This window comes from Callospermophilus lateralis, chromosome 3, assembly GCF_048772815.1.
Source record: "Callospermophilus lateralis isolate mCalLat2 chromosome 3, mCalLat2.hap1, whole genome shotgun sequence".
NCBI lineage: Eukaryota > Metazoa > Chordata > Mammalia > Rodentia > Sciuridae > Callospermophilus > Callospermophilus lateralis.
Window position 1 is genome coordinate 70,560,317 of NC_135307.1, and position 15,971 is coordinate 70,576,287.

The 15,971-nt window shown below is 36.7% G+C and overlaps 1 pseudogene; it reads right to left on the bottom strand.

Annotated features, from left to right (window-relative positions):
• Positions 1–5,767: 5,767 nt before the first annotated feature.
• Positions 5,768–6,997, bottom strand: LOC143394654 (solute carrier family 25 member 32 pseudogene; annotated as a pseudogene).
• Positions 6,998–15,971: the final 8,974 nt, after the last annotated feature.

The window sequence follows — 15,971 nt, forward strand, 5'->3', positions numbered from 1 at the left end:
CTTGGTTCTTTTTTTTTTTTTTTTTTTTTTTTTTTTACCAGCAGTTCAAATTTGAGCTTGAACCAAAATAATATACATAGAATAACTCTAGAGTAGTTGTTGGGCACAGTGGTGGTCAACTCAGTGCTATCCTTGTGAAAGAGGGAAGGTGAGATGTGGAAGAGTACACTATGAGAAACAGCAGGTAGAAACAGTGGAATAAATGCAAACACATAAACTCTAGCATGAACTGTTCACGTGCACTGGAATATATGTTCACGGAACCCTCTGCTCATTTTGCATGAAAGTGTGAAACAGATACCCACAAGAAGAATTATAAAGGTATGATGAAAGTTGCTTAGGATGGAAGGCTAATGTGGATTCCCTATGGAAATAGAATATAATGAGCAAGAGAGAGGTCTTGCATAACCAGTGATGAAAATGAGTTTATGATTTATTGAGTACACCACACTTAGTGGTAATAGAGAATTTCAGAATGCAACAAAATGTATTTGTCATGTGGCATGATACATTGAGAGGATGATGTGGAAGCCCTTCATGGGAAAGGCATGAGTTTCTTTCAAAGCTGATCCTTGAAAGAAGGGAAGCAAGACAGCTGAAGAGAAGCTTCAGATAGCATCGGTTTTGTTTTATGCATCCTCGAATCCCAGTGTGTACCTGGCATCATGTCTGCTGCTGGTTAGGGTTTTTTTGAGAGCTTGTAAGGTAAACATTCCTTGCCTTCAGTATGTCATGAATGACAACAAAGATTGAGTGAGATGCAGCTGAAAGGAAAAGTAATGTGATTGATTTGTTCAACTTTTCCAACCAAAGCAGCGTAGAAGAGGTACATATAAGTTAAAGTATATTTGAAAGTTCATTTGTGTAGTATTTTTCTATGGCGTGAAATAATAATAATAATAATAATAATAATAATAATAATAATAATGTGATGATTATACAACTATACAATAATAGTATAAGCATAATAACTAGAAAAATGCCTTTGAAAAATACTAAGCATACCCTCTTTCTTCCTTAGGCTCTTTAATCAGTGGACCAAAATAGAATAGGCAGCTTTTTCTCAAAGTCATTTTAGAGGAAGAAAAGTTTATTCTGAAAACTCATGTTTTCAGAAGTTCTATTCATGATTGACTGACATCATTACTGTGGGCCCAAGTGAGACAGAGCATCATGGCAGAAAGTTGTGTTGGAGGAAAGCTGCTCACAGATTGGCAGCCAGGAAGCATAGAGAGGGTAGGATGAGCCAAGGACAAATTACATGATTCCCAAAGAAGTGACCTGTGACCCACTTCATCCAGCCACACCCTTCCTTCCTTACAGTTACCACCCAGTAATCCACTCAAATTATTAATATAAATGGATGAAACCACTGATTGAGTTAGGGTTCTCATAATCTGATCATAACATCCCTGAATTAACTCAGGAGGTTTTCAGGGACAACTCATATCCAAATCATTATATGTGTGTATCTGGGGACCAGAGTAAAGGAGACCCTTGCAGAAGGGGAGCACAGCTGATTCTTTCTTCAATCAGGGAAAAAGAATTTAAACAGTCCAATATCAATATTTTTCAATATAAAGTCTTATACGGCTGGAAGAATATACTTCAAAGTCTAGCAGTAGCGCTTTTTTCTAAGTGATGGCAGTGGTAATCATTTTAGTTTTCTTCATATTCTTTTTTATCTTTTAGATATTTCCTACAGAGAACATGTGTTATCATTTTAGTTGAAAATTTAATTGAGATGTCTAAAAATTTACATGTAATTGCACAAAAATAAAAGAGATCTGCAAATCTATTACTTTGTTTCCCCCAGTGGTTCTATATTGCAAAACTATCATATGAAGTCATAATCAGACTATGCTTCAATTGAAGCATAGATCATATTCAGATTTCTTCAGTTTTACTTGTATTCATTTCTCTGTGTGAGTATGTCTCATTCTTTGCAATCCCATTGTATCTGTAGGTTTGCATATCCTCCTCCCTGTCAAGGTACATAATAGTTCTTTTCCTATTAGAAGGATCCCCCTATTTTCTTTATATACTCATCTCTCTCCCCCCTTGTCCCACCCTCCCACTCTGGTCCCAAACTATGGAAACCACTAACTGGTCTCCATTTCTGAAACTTTATGTTAAATACATTAAGTAATTGAAAATATAGAATATTAAATAAAAGGGATAAAAATGTCAAGATGTAAAAATATGTTAAATATTGGCATGTCTAATGTTAACATTGAAATGTTAAATAGGTAGACAGTGGGCAACCTTGCAGGATTGGCTCTTTTCCACACAGCATAATTCCCTGGAGATCCATCCAGGTTGCTGCATGTATCAATAGTTTTTTTCTTTTTAGTGCTGAGTTGTATCCCAATCAGCCATACACCTGAGCTGCTTCATTTGTACATGAAACTGTTATGAACATTGACATACAACTTGGTTGGACACAAGTTCACTTCTCTGGGATAAATGACCGAGAGAGTGCAATTCTGGGTCACTTGGTGTTTTCATGTTCAGTTGTAAAAGAAACTTCCAGTGACTACTGAGTTACTCTGTGTTCCTCCCCAGCACTTGGTGGTGTCATTTTTCATTTTCACCATCTTGAGAGTGACATCTCTTGAGGTTCTAATTTAATTTCCCTGATAGCTGATGATGTTGAATATCTTTCCAGGTGCTTATTTCTTTTTTTTCTATGAGAAGCCTGTCCACAGCGATGGCCTATTTTCTAATTGGGATGTGCATTTTTATTTAGTATTACATTTGATTTTTAATTTGGAGAATATACAGTTTGCAAATATTTTTTTTCCTGATTTGTAGATTGTCTGTTTGTTCTCTCCATAGTTTTCACATTGACTTTCATAGAGGGAGACTTTTTTCTTCTTCCACCAATGGATATCTAGCTTGTTTCAAAAGCTGTTGAAAGAACTTAAACTATTTTTGAAGGTGTTATCATAAAACTTCTGGGTTTATTCAAAAGTGATTAATGTTGAATAGGGTTAAAACTCTAACCTACTACATTACATTATCTCTTCCACCAAATAGAAACTATTGGTATGTATATCAGATAAGAAGCTATAACTACACTTCTACCTCTACAGAGTTGTAAAATGACCTGGTCAATACAAAGTTAAGCTTAATGATATGCTGCAAGAGCACTGAGCAATCTTCTTTGTTCTTTGCCCAGAAAATTTCAAGAAATTCCAAAAAGAGAAGAAAACATGAATCCAAAAATCACAAATATTTGTGTACACATTTCATGAACATAGTCATGTTAGGAAGCAGAAGAGTAGTATGCCTCTATGTGACTGAAATTGATGCTAATGTCTCCGATGATAGTTTTAAAACCAGATAGACAGCCTTCATCTTGATACTTTCCTACCACTTCCATTGTGAATTGAGGAAACAGATAAGGAAAATAATATTTGTTCTTGTTGTCTAGCCTTTCATCTGAAGGATTCATTACTTCATAAATTTTGACCACAAACAACCCAAGCCCCAATTCTCTACTCTATAAGTGGCCATTTACATGAGAAAGGAAAACTCACCTAAGTAATTTTATCAAGGTTTTAAATACTTTTATGATTAAGTCAGCAATTGGATATTTCTCAAGTGGTTCCTTTTCTGTTATTATTTCATATGCCCTTTGTACAGAATTGTACAACAATCCACTGATAGTGTCAGGAGCCAAGGTGTTAGGCAATATTCTTTGGGACACCAGGCCATACTTTTTTCTCCTCTACCAAGAAAGAGATTAAAAGGTGACTACTAGGCGACCCTTGAGTACTCAATGAATTACAACCAATGAAAAGAATGCAGCTTGTGAATTTATGGTTATTCAATAAACTCTGACATTTTGTAAAGGCAAAACTATTTGGTTTGTTTTAATGTCATAGGTCTCACACAACATTCTTCTTCTTTTTGTTTTAAGACAATGGAATTTCCTTTTCCAAATTATATTTTTCAAAACTAGAAAATCATGGCATCTCTTGGAATAGAAACATTTTACTCAACAAGATGAATAGATCTGGGTGAATATCAAGACAGAGAAGATGTCCTAGTTTCCATTCATCCTTCGTTGAAATTAAGAACAAATATCCAAAATTCCATTTGAGCCATTTTGGCCACACCTATTGAGCCATAAACAAAAGTCATCCAGTAGAGGGCAATGCAGACTTAGTCATTAATATCCTCAACAGAAAATGTGAATTTAGTATTGAAGACGACCTCCCCCTCCCCCCCCTCCTCCTCTTCCTCCTCCTCCTCCTCCTCCCTCCCCAGCCCTATTTTGTATTTTATTTAGAGACAGGGTCTCACTGAGTTGCTTAGTGCCTTGCTTTTGCTGAGGCTGCTTTGAACTGTGCTATTGTACAAAGGTCAATTTCAAAGTCAATCCAGGCAAACAAGTTCAATGTCCTCCTCCTGCCTCAGCCTCTGGAGCCTCTGGGATTAAAGTCGTGCGCCACCTGGTGGGGCGTGAAGGTTTATTCTTGATGTAAATTGTTCAACACACATGATGACCAAATAATTCTTAATGCAGTAAAAACATGTTAACTCACATTTAATTGAATCACAATTTGTGATAATTTTCTAGGGACTCATGAAACAACAGGAAAAACATCAAACAAGCAAACCAAACAAACAAACAAACAACAAAAAAAAAACCTTGAATTGAGAGTAAGAAAGTCAACATTCATCTTCTTTCTTTCCTCTTGACTTTGTGGTCTTCTGAAAATCATTTATTTTTTTTAAACCATAATGTTTTATTTACAACAAGTAGATGGTAGTGCAACAGCACACATTGATGTTTATGATAAATAAAATATTATATTATTCTTTCAACCTTTTGTGGCAGGCCTTTTTACTTACAGATACTTATGATGACTTTAACAAGTAAAATCAATAATAGCCATTAATGTAATTTGTATTTCAATGTGAATTTGAGCAACTAATGTAGAATAATCATTTATTTGTGAACTGGATCTATAAATCTGTAAATTAAAATAGAAAGTTAAAATTTCTCTTTTCTATTGAGTTTGTTAACAAATATATCCCAAACACTCCAGCATCTGTAATAGGCAGTTTACTGAGCATCTCTCTCATAAGTGATTCATAAATATAGATATTAAATAATGACTGTCATAGCCAGATCCTAGAAGTTCAGATTTTACAAGTTTAAACTACATTAAGTATTTATGCCCAAAACCAAGAACCAAGTCCAAGATTACGTTTTAAATTATGGAAGTGCCACTGGGGCGGGGGGGGGGGGAATTGAGCAATGAAGTGATAAAGGATGTTAGATATTTCTCAGAGAATTACATAATTCCTCAAATTTCTACAGTTAGTGTGTTCCAAATAAATTAAAACTAAAGTGCTTTGCGGGGGACTTTTCTCACTAAAATATCTGGTATGAGAACCTGGTAAAATATCCCCATTCAAAATGATCTGGATTTGGCTAGTAACTTATTCAGTAAATTCTTAAAATTTAATTTGCCCTTAACAAACAACATTATTTTAAAAGCCGTTTTCTTGCTATTGCACAAGGTGGATTTTAAAGTCAATCCAGTCAAACAAGTTGAGAAAAAGCAGCACATTTCTCTAATCCATTTAGCAAATGTTGCAAATTAGTTTCTACTTGAACAATGAACTGGAGAAATGTCTGAAATTCTACATTTGGTGTCAGTTTTAACATGTTGATGCCAGCCATGACAGGCAGAGGTAGCCAGGTCTCAAACATATGGAAAAGACAAAAAGCAGAAAACACTGTGAAGAGTTAGCAGCTCTTGGATTTCTAGAGATTAAAAACAAATTATGTTTATGAGTCATTTTGTTGTGTAGCATTCTTCTAAGTTTTATGTCTCAAACATAAAGGAGCTTGTTGCTCTCTTGGACAAATATACCAGAATTATCCCCCTTTTTATTTATTTATTTATTTATAGCTTACTTTCTTGTCTCTAAGGCCAAGTAAAAAATATAAGACATTTTCATACACCACAAAGTTAATACAGCAGGCTGGAGTGACTTTAATGAAACTGGGGGCAATTTCTTTGTAAAATCCTCCTCTGCCTTCTTTCCTCCATGACTTCCCAATCACATTCATTACACCACTTCAAAACGTGTTGATCCTGAAAAAGGGCTCTCACAACTTGATATGGGTATGTTGCTACTACATCAAATATTTTGGGTAGTGCTGCCACAGATATGGATCCTAGTGTGCTCAATTGGGCTTGCGGTCATCTACTGATTATTGTGCTGATTGTACTTCAGCTTTAGCAATTCATATGCCATAAACTGAAGGGCACCATGTGATATTCCAAATAAATCCCTTATATAATCTCTGCACACCTTCTTACTTGTGTATTTTCACAAGTGCATGAAATGTTCCTTTATATTGTCGCTGTGAGGAGTTAACAACACCTTCATACTGTAACATAAGGGGAGTTTTGTTACCCATGATGGGTTTGTAATGCAGAGGTCACGGCTTCAGCTTCAGCAGCTGAGATGAGATATTCTGTTGCCTCTCACCGTTCAGCTCTTCCTTCTGTTTTATGTGATGTAATAGCATTGTAAAAGAAAAAGTAGAGTCCCCAGGATAAGCCAGCACCCCATACATTTGGAGTTACTCCTTGATAAACTTCCCGCAGTCCATCAAGTTTCCAAATGGTAGTCCATCAATGTAAAATTCTTTTATATTTTGGTCTCAGTTCAGTCCATCACTCTCCGTGAAGCGGATCTTCAGGAGGTCGAAAGACCCCGCCACTCACACCAGCCACCAGGTCTCATACAGAATGTGGCGGAGTACCGTGCTCCACGCCGGCGACCGGCAGCCAACGGGCCCTAGGTAGGTTCGGGGCCCTTCGACACCATGGCACCTAGGACTGTGGAGATGGGACAAGATGCAGTGGCCGCTACCTTGGCGATTGTCGCCCCCCCGAGAGCGGGAACCCCAGAAAATCATTTGAAGTTTCTCAGCCTTGTTGTTCTTCGCTAGAATATAACACATCCCTCCTCCCCTGAAAAGGCCAACTTCTCTTTTGCTTTAAGGAAGATTTATTCTATGAAAGAATCTGTTAAATACTTTTTGAAAGTAAATGCAAAAATAAACAAAGTGTCTATCACCTCTAAAAAGTTATATATAAATTACATTGTGAAATGATATTTTAAAAAGATATATCAGGTTAAGTAAAATGTTACTAAAATAAATTTCATTTGTTCATTTTATCTTTAATGGTAATAAAAAACTCAAGCCACAAAAAAAAAAAAAAAAGAAAAAAGAAAGAAAGAAAGAAAGAAAGAATATGTTAAATAAATTGTTTTGTGAGAGATTTCCAGAATAAATTAAATGGAAATTCCCAAGCCTCGCGGATGGTCAGAATCACCGAGTTTAATCTTACTCCAAAGCCCTTGCAGGGTTTGTTTACCTGGAAATAAAATGGGCCAGGCTGTAAGTGGAGAGGGAAAACATACCTACCACTGGTTCTCCTGCAAATTCCACCTTTATTCACTAAAAAAGAAGTTATATTAAGAATCAGTCAGAGTTTAAGATGGACTTGATGTGCATCAGTACTTCAGATGTCAATGTCAATGACGTTTACTTTCCAGTGTGAAAGACATTAATGAGGATCATGTTGCTGGCTCTGCCTGGGTCATGGAAGAGTATGTCTGCATACCCCTTGCTTTCATTCTCACAAAGAACTTTTTCTGTAAAGAGCCAGATAGTAAATACAACAAGCCTTCTGTATCAGTGGGTTCTTCATCTGTGGAGTCAATCAGCAGTGGATCAAAAACATATTTAAAAAATAAAAGTGTGCTTGTACTGCACACAAATTTATTTTGTACTAAAGCATCCCAACACATACAAAATTGGAATTCAAGACAGGAGAGAGAGAAAGGGTCAGAAAAAAATTGGAAGAAATAATGGTTTGAATTTCATTAAAAAAAATTAAAAAGCTCCATGAACTAAAATATTCAAGAAATTCAATGAACTAAAAAAAAGATAAATGCAATAATAATCATGTCAAGACGTGTTACAATCAAATTGTCAAAAGACAAGAGAAAATCTCAAAGAAGCAAGAGAGACTAATCTTCATGTATAAGAGATTAAGAGCAAAATCTTCATTACATGGAATCCAGTTCTGGGGTTGTGGCTCATTGGTAGAGTGCTCACCTAGCATGTGTGAGGCACTAGGTTCAATCTTCAGCTCTATATTAAAAAAAAAAAAAAGAAAGAAAAGAAAGAAAGAAAAGAAAAGAAAAGGTATTGTGCCAATCTACTATATATATATATATATATATATATATATATATATATATATATATATATATTTTTTTTTTTTTTTTTTTTTTTTAAAGAGGGCTAGGGTGGTAGCTCAGTGGTAGAGCACTTGTCTAGCATGTGTGTGGCACTGGGTTCAAGTCTCAGCAATGCATATAAGTAAATAAAATAAATGGCCATTGACAATGGCCATTTATTTTATATATATCTATATATATATAAAAGAAATCATGGAATCCAGAGGGACAGGGATGTTATAGTTCTCCTTTGACCCTGTGGTTTTACTTTGATGGCTTCAGTTACCCACAGTCAACAGAGGTCTAAGAATATTAAATGGAAAATTCCAAAAGTAAACAGTTTATACATTTCAGATTGCATGCCACTTTAAGTAAAGAAAATTCACAATACTGCTTTTTCTGACCTGGGATGTAAATCACCCCTCTGTCCAGTGCATCTATGTTGTATATGCTGCCTGTCCACTAGGCACTTACTAGCTGTCTTTGTTAGATTGAATGTTGCTGAATTGAGGTGCTTATATCCAAGTAACCCATATTTTACTTAATAATGTTCCCAAACTGCAAGAGTATACTGATAATTAGGATATGTTAAAGAACACCCACAAAATTCTTCCTTTCAGTGAAAAGGTGAAGATTTATCATAGGTATGAATGGTTAGAAAAACACATAGTGTATATAAAGTTCAGTACTATCTGAGGTTTCAGGCATTCGCTGGGAGTCTTGGAATCTATCTCCTACAGATAAAGGGAGACTAATATATTTTTAAAATGATGAAACAAAGAGACTATAAACCAAGAATTCTATATTTGCCAGATGAACAAGAGTGAAGGAATTTGTGCCTAGTGACATGCTCTGAGAGAAATGCCAAAGGAAGTCTTTCAGGCAGAGAGGAAAGTATGTGGGGGAGCAACTCAAAGTCATATGAAGAAGAAAAGAATTCTGGTGAATATAAAGGTATATAGAAGACCTGCTGGTATGGTGGGATTTTGATTTGAACGTGTCCCCAAAGCTGTAGTGTTGGAAGCTTTTTGCTCAGTGTGGCAATGTTTGGAGGTAGAGGGACCTTTAAGAAGTGGGTTCTAGGAAAAAGTGATTAGGTTATTGGAACATGCTCTGAGAAGGAGTTAGAGTTCTCCTGGAACCCCAGTTAGTTCCCATAAATTTGGCTGTTATAAAAGAGCATGACTGGTCCTTCCCCATTAATTAGCCTCCTGTCTCACCATGTGATGTCTTCCTCTTACATAATAGCAGGTGCTCCTACCATAATAGCACCTGGGTCATATGACACAGTCAAGGTGTCCCTCACTAGAGGCCCAATCCATAGGGCCACTTGATTCTGAACTTTCTGCCTCTGGTGAACTTTTAGCACTTTATTAAATCCAAGCCTTAGGAGTTTTTGTTTTGGTTTATTTAGTTGTTATTGTTAATGAACCAAGACACCTAGTATTATTGTATTTTTGGTAGGTAGTTTTCTGTTTATTTCTGTAAGACTTTATAATGCATAAAAATATAAATCTATATTATTGTACACAGAATGTAGAAGGATGTAATTTCTGACCATGATAACGTAGAGGGAGAAATGTATCTGCTCATTACCCAACACACTCTGCTTTGTGTGAAATATTCCATGAAGTCATGCTGCTGTTCGGTGGAAGTTTTTGTTCTATTCAGCATTCATGTTGAAAGTTAATCCCCCATGAGACAGTAGTAAGTACATGGCCTTTAGGTGACAGTCATAAAAGTGAATAGGTGCCCAAATAAAAAGTCTTGATGGAGGAATCTCCTCCTCTGGCCTTTCCCATCCACTCTTGTCTGTCCAAACAGACAAGAGTGGATGGGAAAAACCTTTTCCCCTTCTGTCCTTCCAGGTGAGAACACAGCAAGAAGGGCCCTCATCAAATGGCAGAGATGTGACCTTGGCCATCCCAATCTCCAGAACTGTGAGAAATACATTTCTGTTTTTTATAAATTATGCAGTTGTAGGTTATTTTTTGTGTTCTTGTTTTGTTTTTAGCAACACACATGAACTGACTCCCACTATTTCCACTTCAATTCAACACTGTTTGAGAAGTTCTGAGCACAGCAAAAGGAAAAGAAACAAGAAATAAAGATAGGGTTTTGTTCTGGGCAAGGTGGTGCATGCCTGTAATCTCAGGGGCTTGGGAGGCTGAGATAGGAGGATCGTGAATTCAAAGCCAGCTTCAGATAATGCAAGGTGCTAAGCAAACCAGTGAGACCATGTTTCTAAATAAAATACAAAATAGGGCTGGGGATGTGACTCAGTGGGTCAGTGTTTGAGTGCCTCTGAGTTCAATCCTCAGTAGCAAAAAAAAAAAAAAGGGGGGGGTTATGGAAAAAAATTAGACTATCATTATATTACAGAAAATTATTAAATATGGAAAGTATATATATGAGCTAAATTCTAGTGAGGCCCTATGCAACTTATTGAGATCCTGTCATCTGGGGATTTAACCCAGGAGCACTTTACCACTGAGATACATCCCCAGCCCCTTTTATGTTTTATTTTTAGATAGGGTCTCACTAAGTTGCATAGGGCTTCATTAAGTTGCTGAGGCTGGCTTTGAACTTGTGATCCTCCTGCCTCAGCCTCCAGAGTCTCTGGGATTACAGGTGTGTGCCACTTCACCTGGCTGCTCAGTGATTTTTGATAGGAACAATTTGTAAAAATCCATTGTGTATTTATACACCAGCAACAAGTTATTAAATTATTTAAGAAAACACCAAATTTGAAATAACTTTAAAGACTCTCAGGTGCATAAGAATAAATCTAATAAAAGGTGGGAATCCATGGACATATTTTAAAACTGACTCCAGAACCAAGCATTATAATTAATCCAGCTCTGTGAACCTGAATGAGAATCAAAATGAAAAGAAAGTAAAAACTAAAAAATTGGTGTCGGGAAAGAAAATGATATGCATTTAATAGAAGAAAAAAATCTGTGGATAGTCAAAAATACACAGACAAATGCTCAGCTTTATCAGTGATCAATAAAATGGAAATTAAGAATACAATGAGAAACTATTTCTTACATACCAGATTCATAATACCCAGTGCTGCAGAATATGTCAGGAGAGGGTTACTTTCCTAATTTTTGAATGTTGTTTAGTCAGCTTTTCATTGCTGTGTCCAAAATACCTGAAAAGAATAACTTGGAGAAAAAAAAAGCTTAATTATGTGATTATGGTCAGTCAACTCCATTACCTGGAACTAAGATGAGGCAGAACATTATGGCAGAAGTGTGTGGTGAAGGAAAGCTGCTCATCTCATACAGCTGGGAAGCAGAGAAGGCAAATGACAAAATGTATTCCCCAAGGGGGTGGCCCCAGTGATCTACTTTCTCCAGCCATGCCATACCTGCTAACAGTTACCACCTAGAATCTATTTAAATTATAAATCCACCGAGTAGATTGATTCACGGATGAGTTCACAACTGACATAATCTAATTATTTCACTTCTGAACATTTCTGCGTTGTCACATGAATTTTTCTAGGTATATCTCATGTCTGAACAATATCTGTTAAAATTGAAAGAATACATGTTTTTACATCAACCAATTTTACACTTGGAAATCTATCTCCAAAATAATAGTAGTGGCATATGAGGAATACATATACATGAATGTAAAGCACTGCTTTATTTATTCAATAGAACAGGAAGGAGTTTTAATGCCCATGTGTAAAGGATATGATTAAAATATAAATTTGGTATATCTCTTCAATGGAAATCTATTTTAAAGAAGATGTCAAGGTGGGCAAGGTGGTGCCTACCTGAAATTTCAGCAGTCACAAGTTCAAAGCTGGCCTCAGCAACTTAACGAGATCCTCAATAACTGAGCTAGACCCTATCTCTAATAAATATTAGGGATGGGATTGTAGCTCCATGATAAAGCACACTGGATCGAATCCCCAGTAGTCTCCTGTCCCAAAAGATGTCAAATCTACTGAATCTATTCTGAGGGAGGACCACAATATTGGTAAATTAAACAGACAAGTTTCTATATGATGTATATAATACATTCCCATCCTCATGAATTCAACCAAAAAAAAAAAAAAATGGGGGGAGGGTTTGCTGATATTTGGCCATTTTAAAACATACTGCATACTGCAGCTTCTGCCTAGATTTGCCAGGCTGGGGTAGGATCAGAGTTCATGCGGGGGACATCAGCTACTTTTCCTTATGTTTCTTTTTTCTTTTCTTTCTTTTTTTACACAATACCTTTATTTATTTATTTATTTATTTATTTATTTATTTATTTATGGTGCTGGGGATTGAACCCAGGGCCTCCCATGTGCTAGGTGAGTGCTCTACCGCTGAGCCACCACCCCAGCCCTCCCTTATGTTTTTTGCATCATTAATTTGTTACAAAGATCTTTTTCGATTTTTATAAATTTTAGAAAATTATTATGATAAATTTATGAAAATGAGAATAGTTTATTTATTATTTGAGATATTATTTTCATTTCATCAGTGCAAACCAAGTGTTTTATTGAACTGGCAAATGATTTCTCAAAAAAAGTTGCAGAATGTAAATTTTCATTTTCTTAATTTATCATATAACGGATAACTAGTCAAATAAGTGTGTAACTAGCCACATCTTAATGCCCTCTCCTAATTTACTTTACTACATTCTTTTAATCCAATAATTAATATAAAACCTCTGATCACTACAATGTAAGCTCTATAGGAGCAGGGATTTTGTTTTATTCATTGATGTATTTCCAGTACCTAAGGCAACACCTGCCAATTAGTAGTCACTCAGTAAATCAATAGTTTTTGAATGAATGAATGAATAAATAAATAAATAAATATGGCAGTAGATGGTGAGGAAGAAGATGGAAACTCTCCAGTTGTTTGTGTGACTGTGAGATGGCAGACAGGGGTTATAATGATCTTTCGTCTTGTCAACTGGGATGAAGAAAGGAGAATATTTTCTACAACGTGGTACTGAAATTTTCTGTATCCATCCAACAAATGGTAATGAACTTTTTAAAATTTTAATTAGATTTCTCCTTAATTATTCATTACTCTTGATTAGGAATCTAATTTACAAAAATATGACATATTATTTGCTCCCTTTGGCAAAGTTCAGGTATTATCCTAAGACTTTTGAGTAGGGAACTGACTTAGGCTTTTAAAAGGTAACTCTGGTTGTCAAGTAAAAAACAGACTTGGGCTATGGAGAAGGAGAGTGGGAGCAGGGAGCCCAAGGAGGAGGTCACAGTGGAGATGCACTGGAGAGGTGATGTCAGCTCAGACCAGGATAGCAAGAATGGATGGGGTAAGAAGTGGCAGCTTTGCAGTATGATCAAATAGGGGAATAACAGGATTATTCACCCCATGGGGTGGGTGTTGACATACTTATTTTCCTCCAATGCAGTTGAATTTTTTTCCTGTCCCTTTACTGTATTTCTGAGCTTTGGCACAATTTCCTGACCATGTGCACGCATTTTAGTGCCAGCTTTAGCGTATCCCAACTTAACCCTTCATATCAAGTTCAACTTCATGTTCATCTGCCCATAACGCTCACTCCCTCTCAGTGCCCTCTCTCATAAGGATTTGGAGACCCTCCTTTTGGCCTTGTTCTTTGCCATGGGACAAATAATTCCAAACGGATTTCTTCTAACCACTCAGCTCAAAGCCCTCATTTTTACTGTGGGATCCCTTTGGTTCTGCCACCAACCCTCTCTGGTGATTTTAGTCTTGATACCCCCATCATTTGGCTCTTTCAGGAATTCTAGATTCATCATACCTAATGCTGGTCCTTTCTGCAGCTCCAGGGTTATCCCTCTGTCCACTCTGCTGTTCCACCTCATTTTCTCTTTTTCCTGCTCAAGTCTGCTGTCTAAGCAGGGAGTCGACAGCAGATGAACAGACATGTTCTTTTCCTACAACCATCACATCTCTATGATTTCCCTCACTTGTCTGGAGGAGGGGGCACTCACTTCTGCTTCACAGAGGACAGAAAAAGTCACTGTCACAATTTCTTTGTGGACAGATTAGGAGAATAAAAAGGGCTTTGTAGGATCATATTTGAGAGTGACAAAACAGGTTCTTTGGTTATAAATAAACCTAACAAAGTGTCTGGCCCTTTTTAGAACATGGATTATGTAATAATTTTTCCCTCAGTACTGGATTCTAGATGCCAATTCTGAGGCTGGGGAAAACTTCCATTCGATATCCCTTAAGGGATGATTCTCAGGTGTGGGCCCTTCTCAGTGGGGTGTCATTTACTGAGATGGGAGAACATTCTGGGCAGAAAAGTTTCAGAAGTAGGAACCACAGGATCTGTTTGGAACATTTTAAGTTTGAGATGAGTACTAGACAACTAGTACTAGTTATGAGTTTGGAAGTCCAGGGAGAGGTCAGTGCCAGAAACATAACCATGGGACTCATTAGGATACAGATGTATGATACAAAGAACTCACTAGGACACATGAACAAATAGAAGGGCTAGTAAAGTGGGACAAGGGCTGTCCTGAGAGTCCTTCAACATTCAAAATTTAGGAAGAGGAGGAGGAGCCAGTAATGGAGACGGAGATGGAGTCAACACCTAAGAAGGAAAATGAAACCAGGAAATACTTTGTCTTGAGGCAAATAGATTAATCACTACCTTTCAGTGTATCAAGATGGGGATCACTGGTGACAACAAGAAGAGTGCGGGCGTTCAGTGGAATAGTGAGGGGAAAGCCTGACTGACATACACTGAAGAGAGAATGAAGGTGATGGATAGAGACAGTGCATGCAGCCATCATTTGAATTTTTATTAAGGAGGGAGTGACAAATGAAATGGTAGCTGGAGGGGAATTGGGTATCAAAGCAGTGTCGTTTCTTTTTTTAGATGAGCATTTTGCTCAGACATGGTGGCACATGCTGTAATCCCAGCTCCTCAGGAGACTGAGGAAGGAGGAGTGCAAGTTCAGGGCCATACTGGCAATAGTCCCTGTCTCAAAATAACATCTTTAGAAAAGGGCTGGAGATGTAACTGAGAGGCAGAACACTCCTGGGTTTAATATTTAGTACTGGGGGAAAAAAAAGATGGAGCATATTATACACGTGGAACAGTGGATATAAAATGCTGACTGACATAAATTGAAAAGAAAATGAAATTGATGAGTGGAGACACAGCATGCACCCATCTCTTGAATTTTGATTTAAAAGAGAGCAGTGAAAAATGGGCCAAGAGTTGGAAGTGATTTTATGATCAAAGAAGTATTTCTTTTTTAAGATGGAGCATATAAAAGTTTCACGCTGATTTAAATGTAGAGAAAATAAAATATTTATGATAGAGACAGGAAATAATAAGAGTAAAATTGCACTTGTGATTAAGATCAAATTAGTGTCCTACTGTTTGCCTTTTTTAGTTAGAGAAACAAGTGACATATCAAGGAGGAGAGAAAGAAAATAATAAGAGTAAAGTTACAATTATTATTAAGACTAAAATTATAATATCAAATCTAACTTAATTATTGGAATTTTTTTTTCAGTACTGGGTATTGAACCTGGGGTGTTCCACTGTTGAGCAACACCCCAACCCTTTTCTATTTTTTTTTAATTTTGAGTCTGGGTCTCCCTAAGTTGCTGAGGTTGGCCTTGAACTTGCAATCCTCCTACCTTAGCTTCCTGAGTAGCTGGGACTACAGGCATTCACCAGTAGCCAAGTTA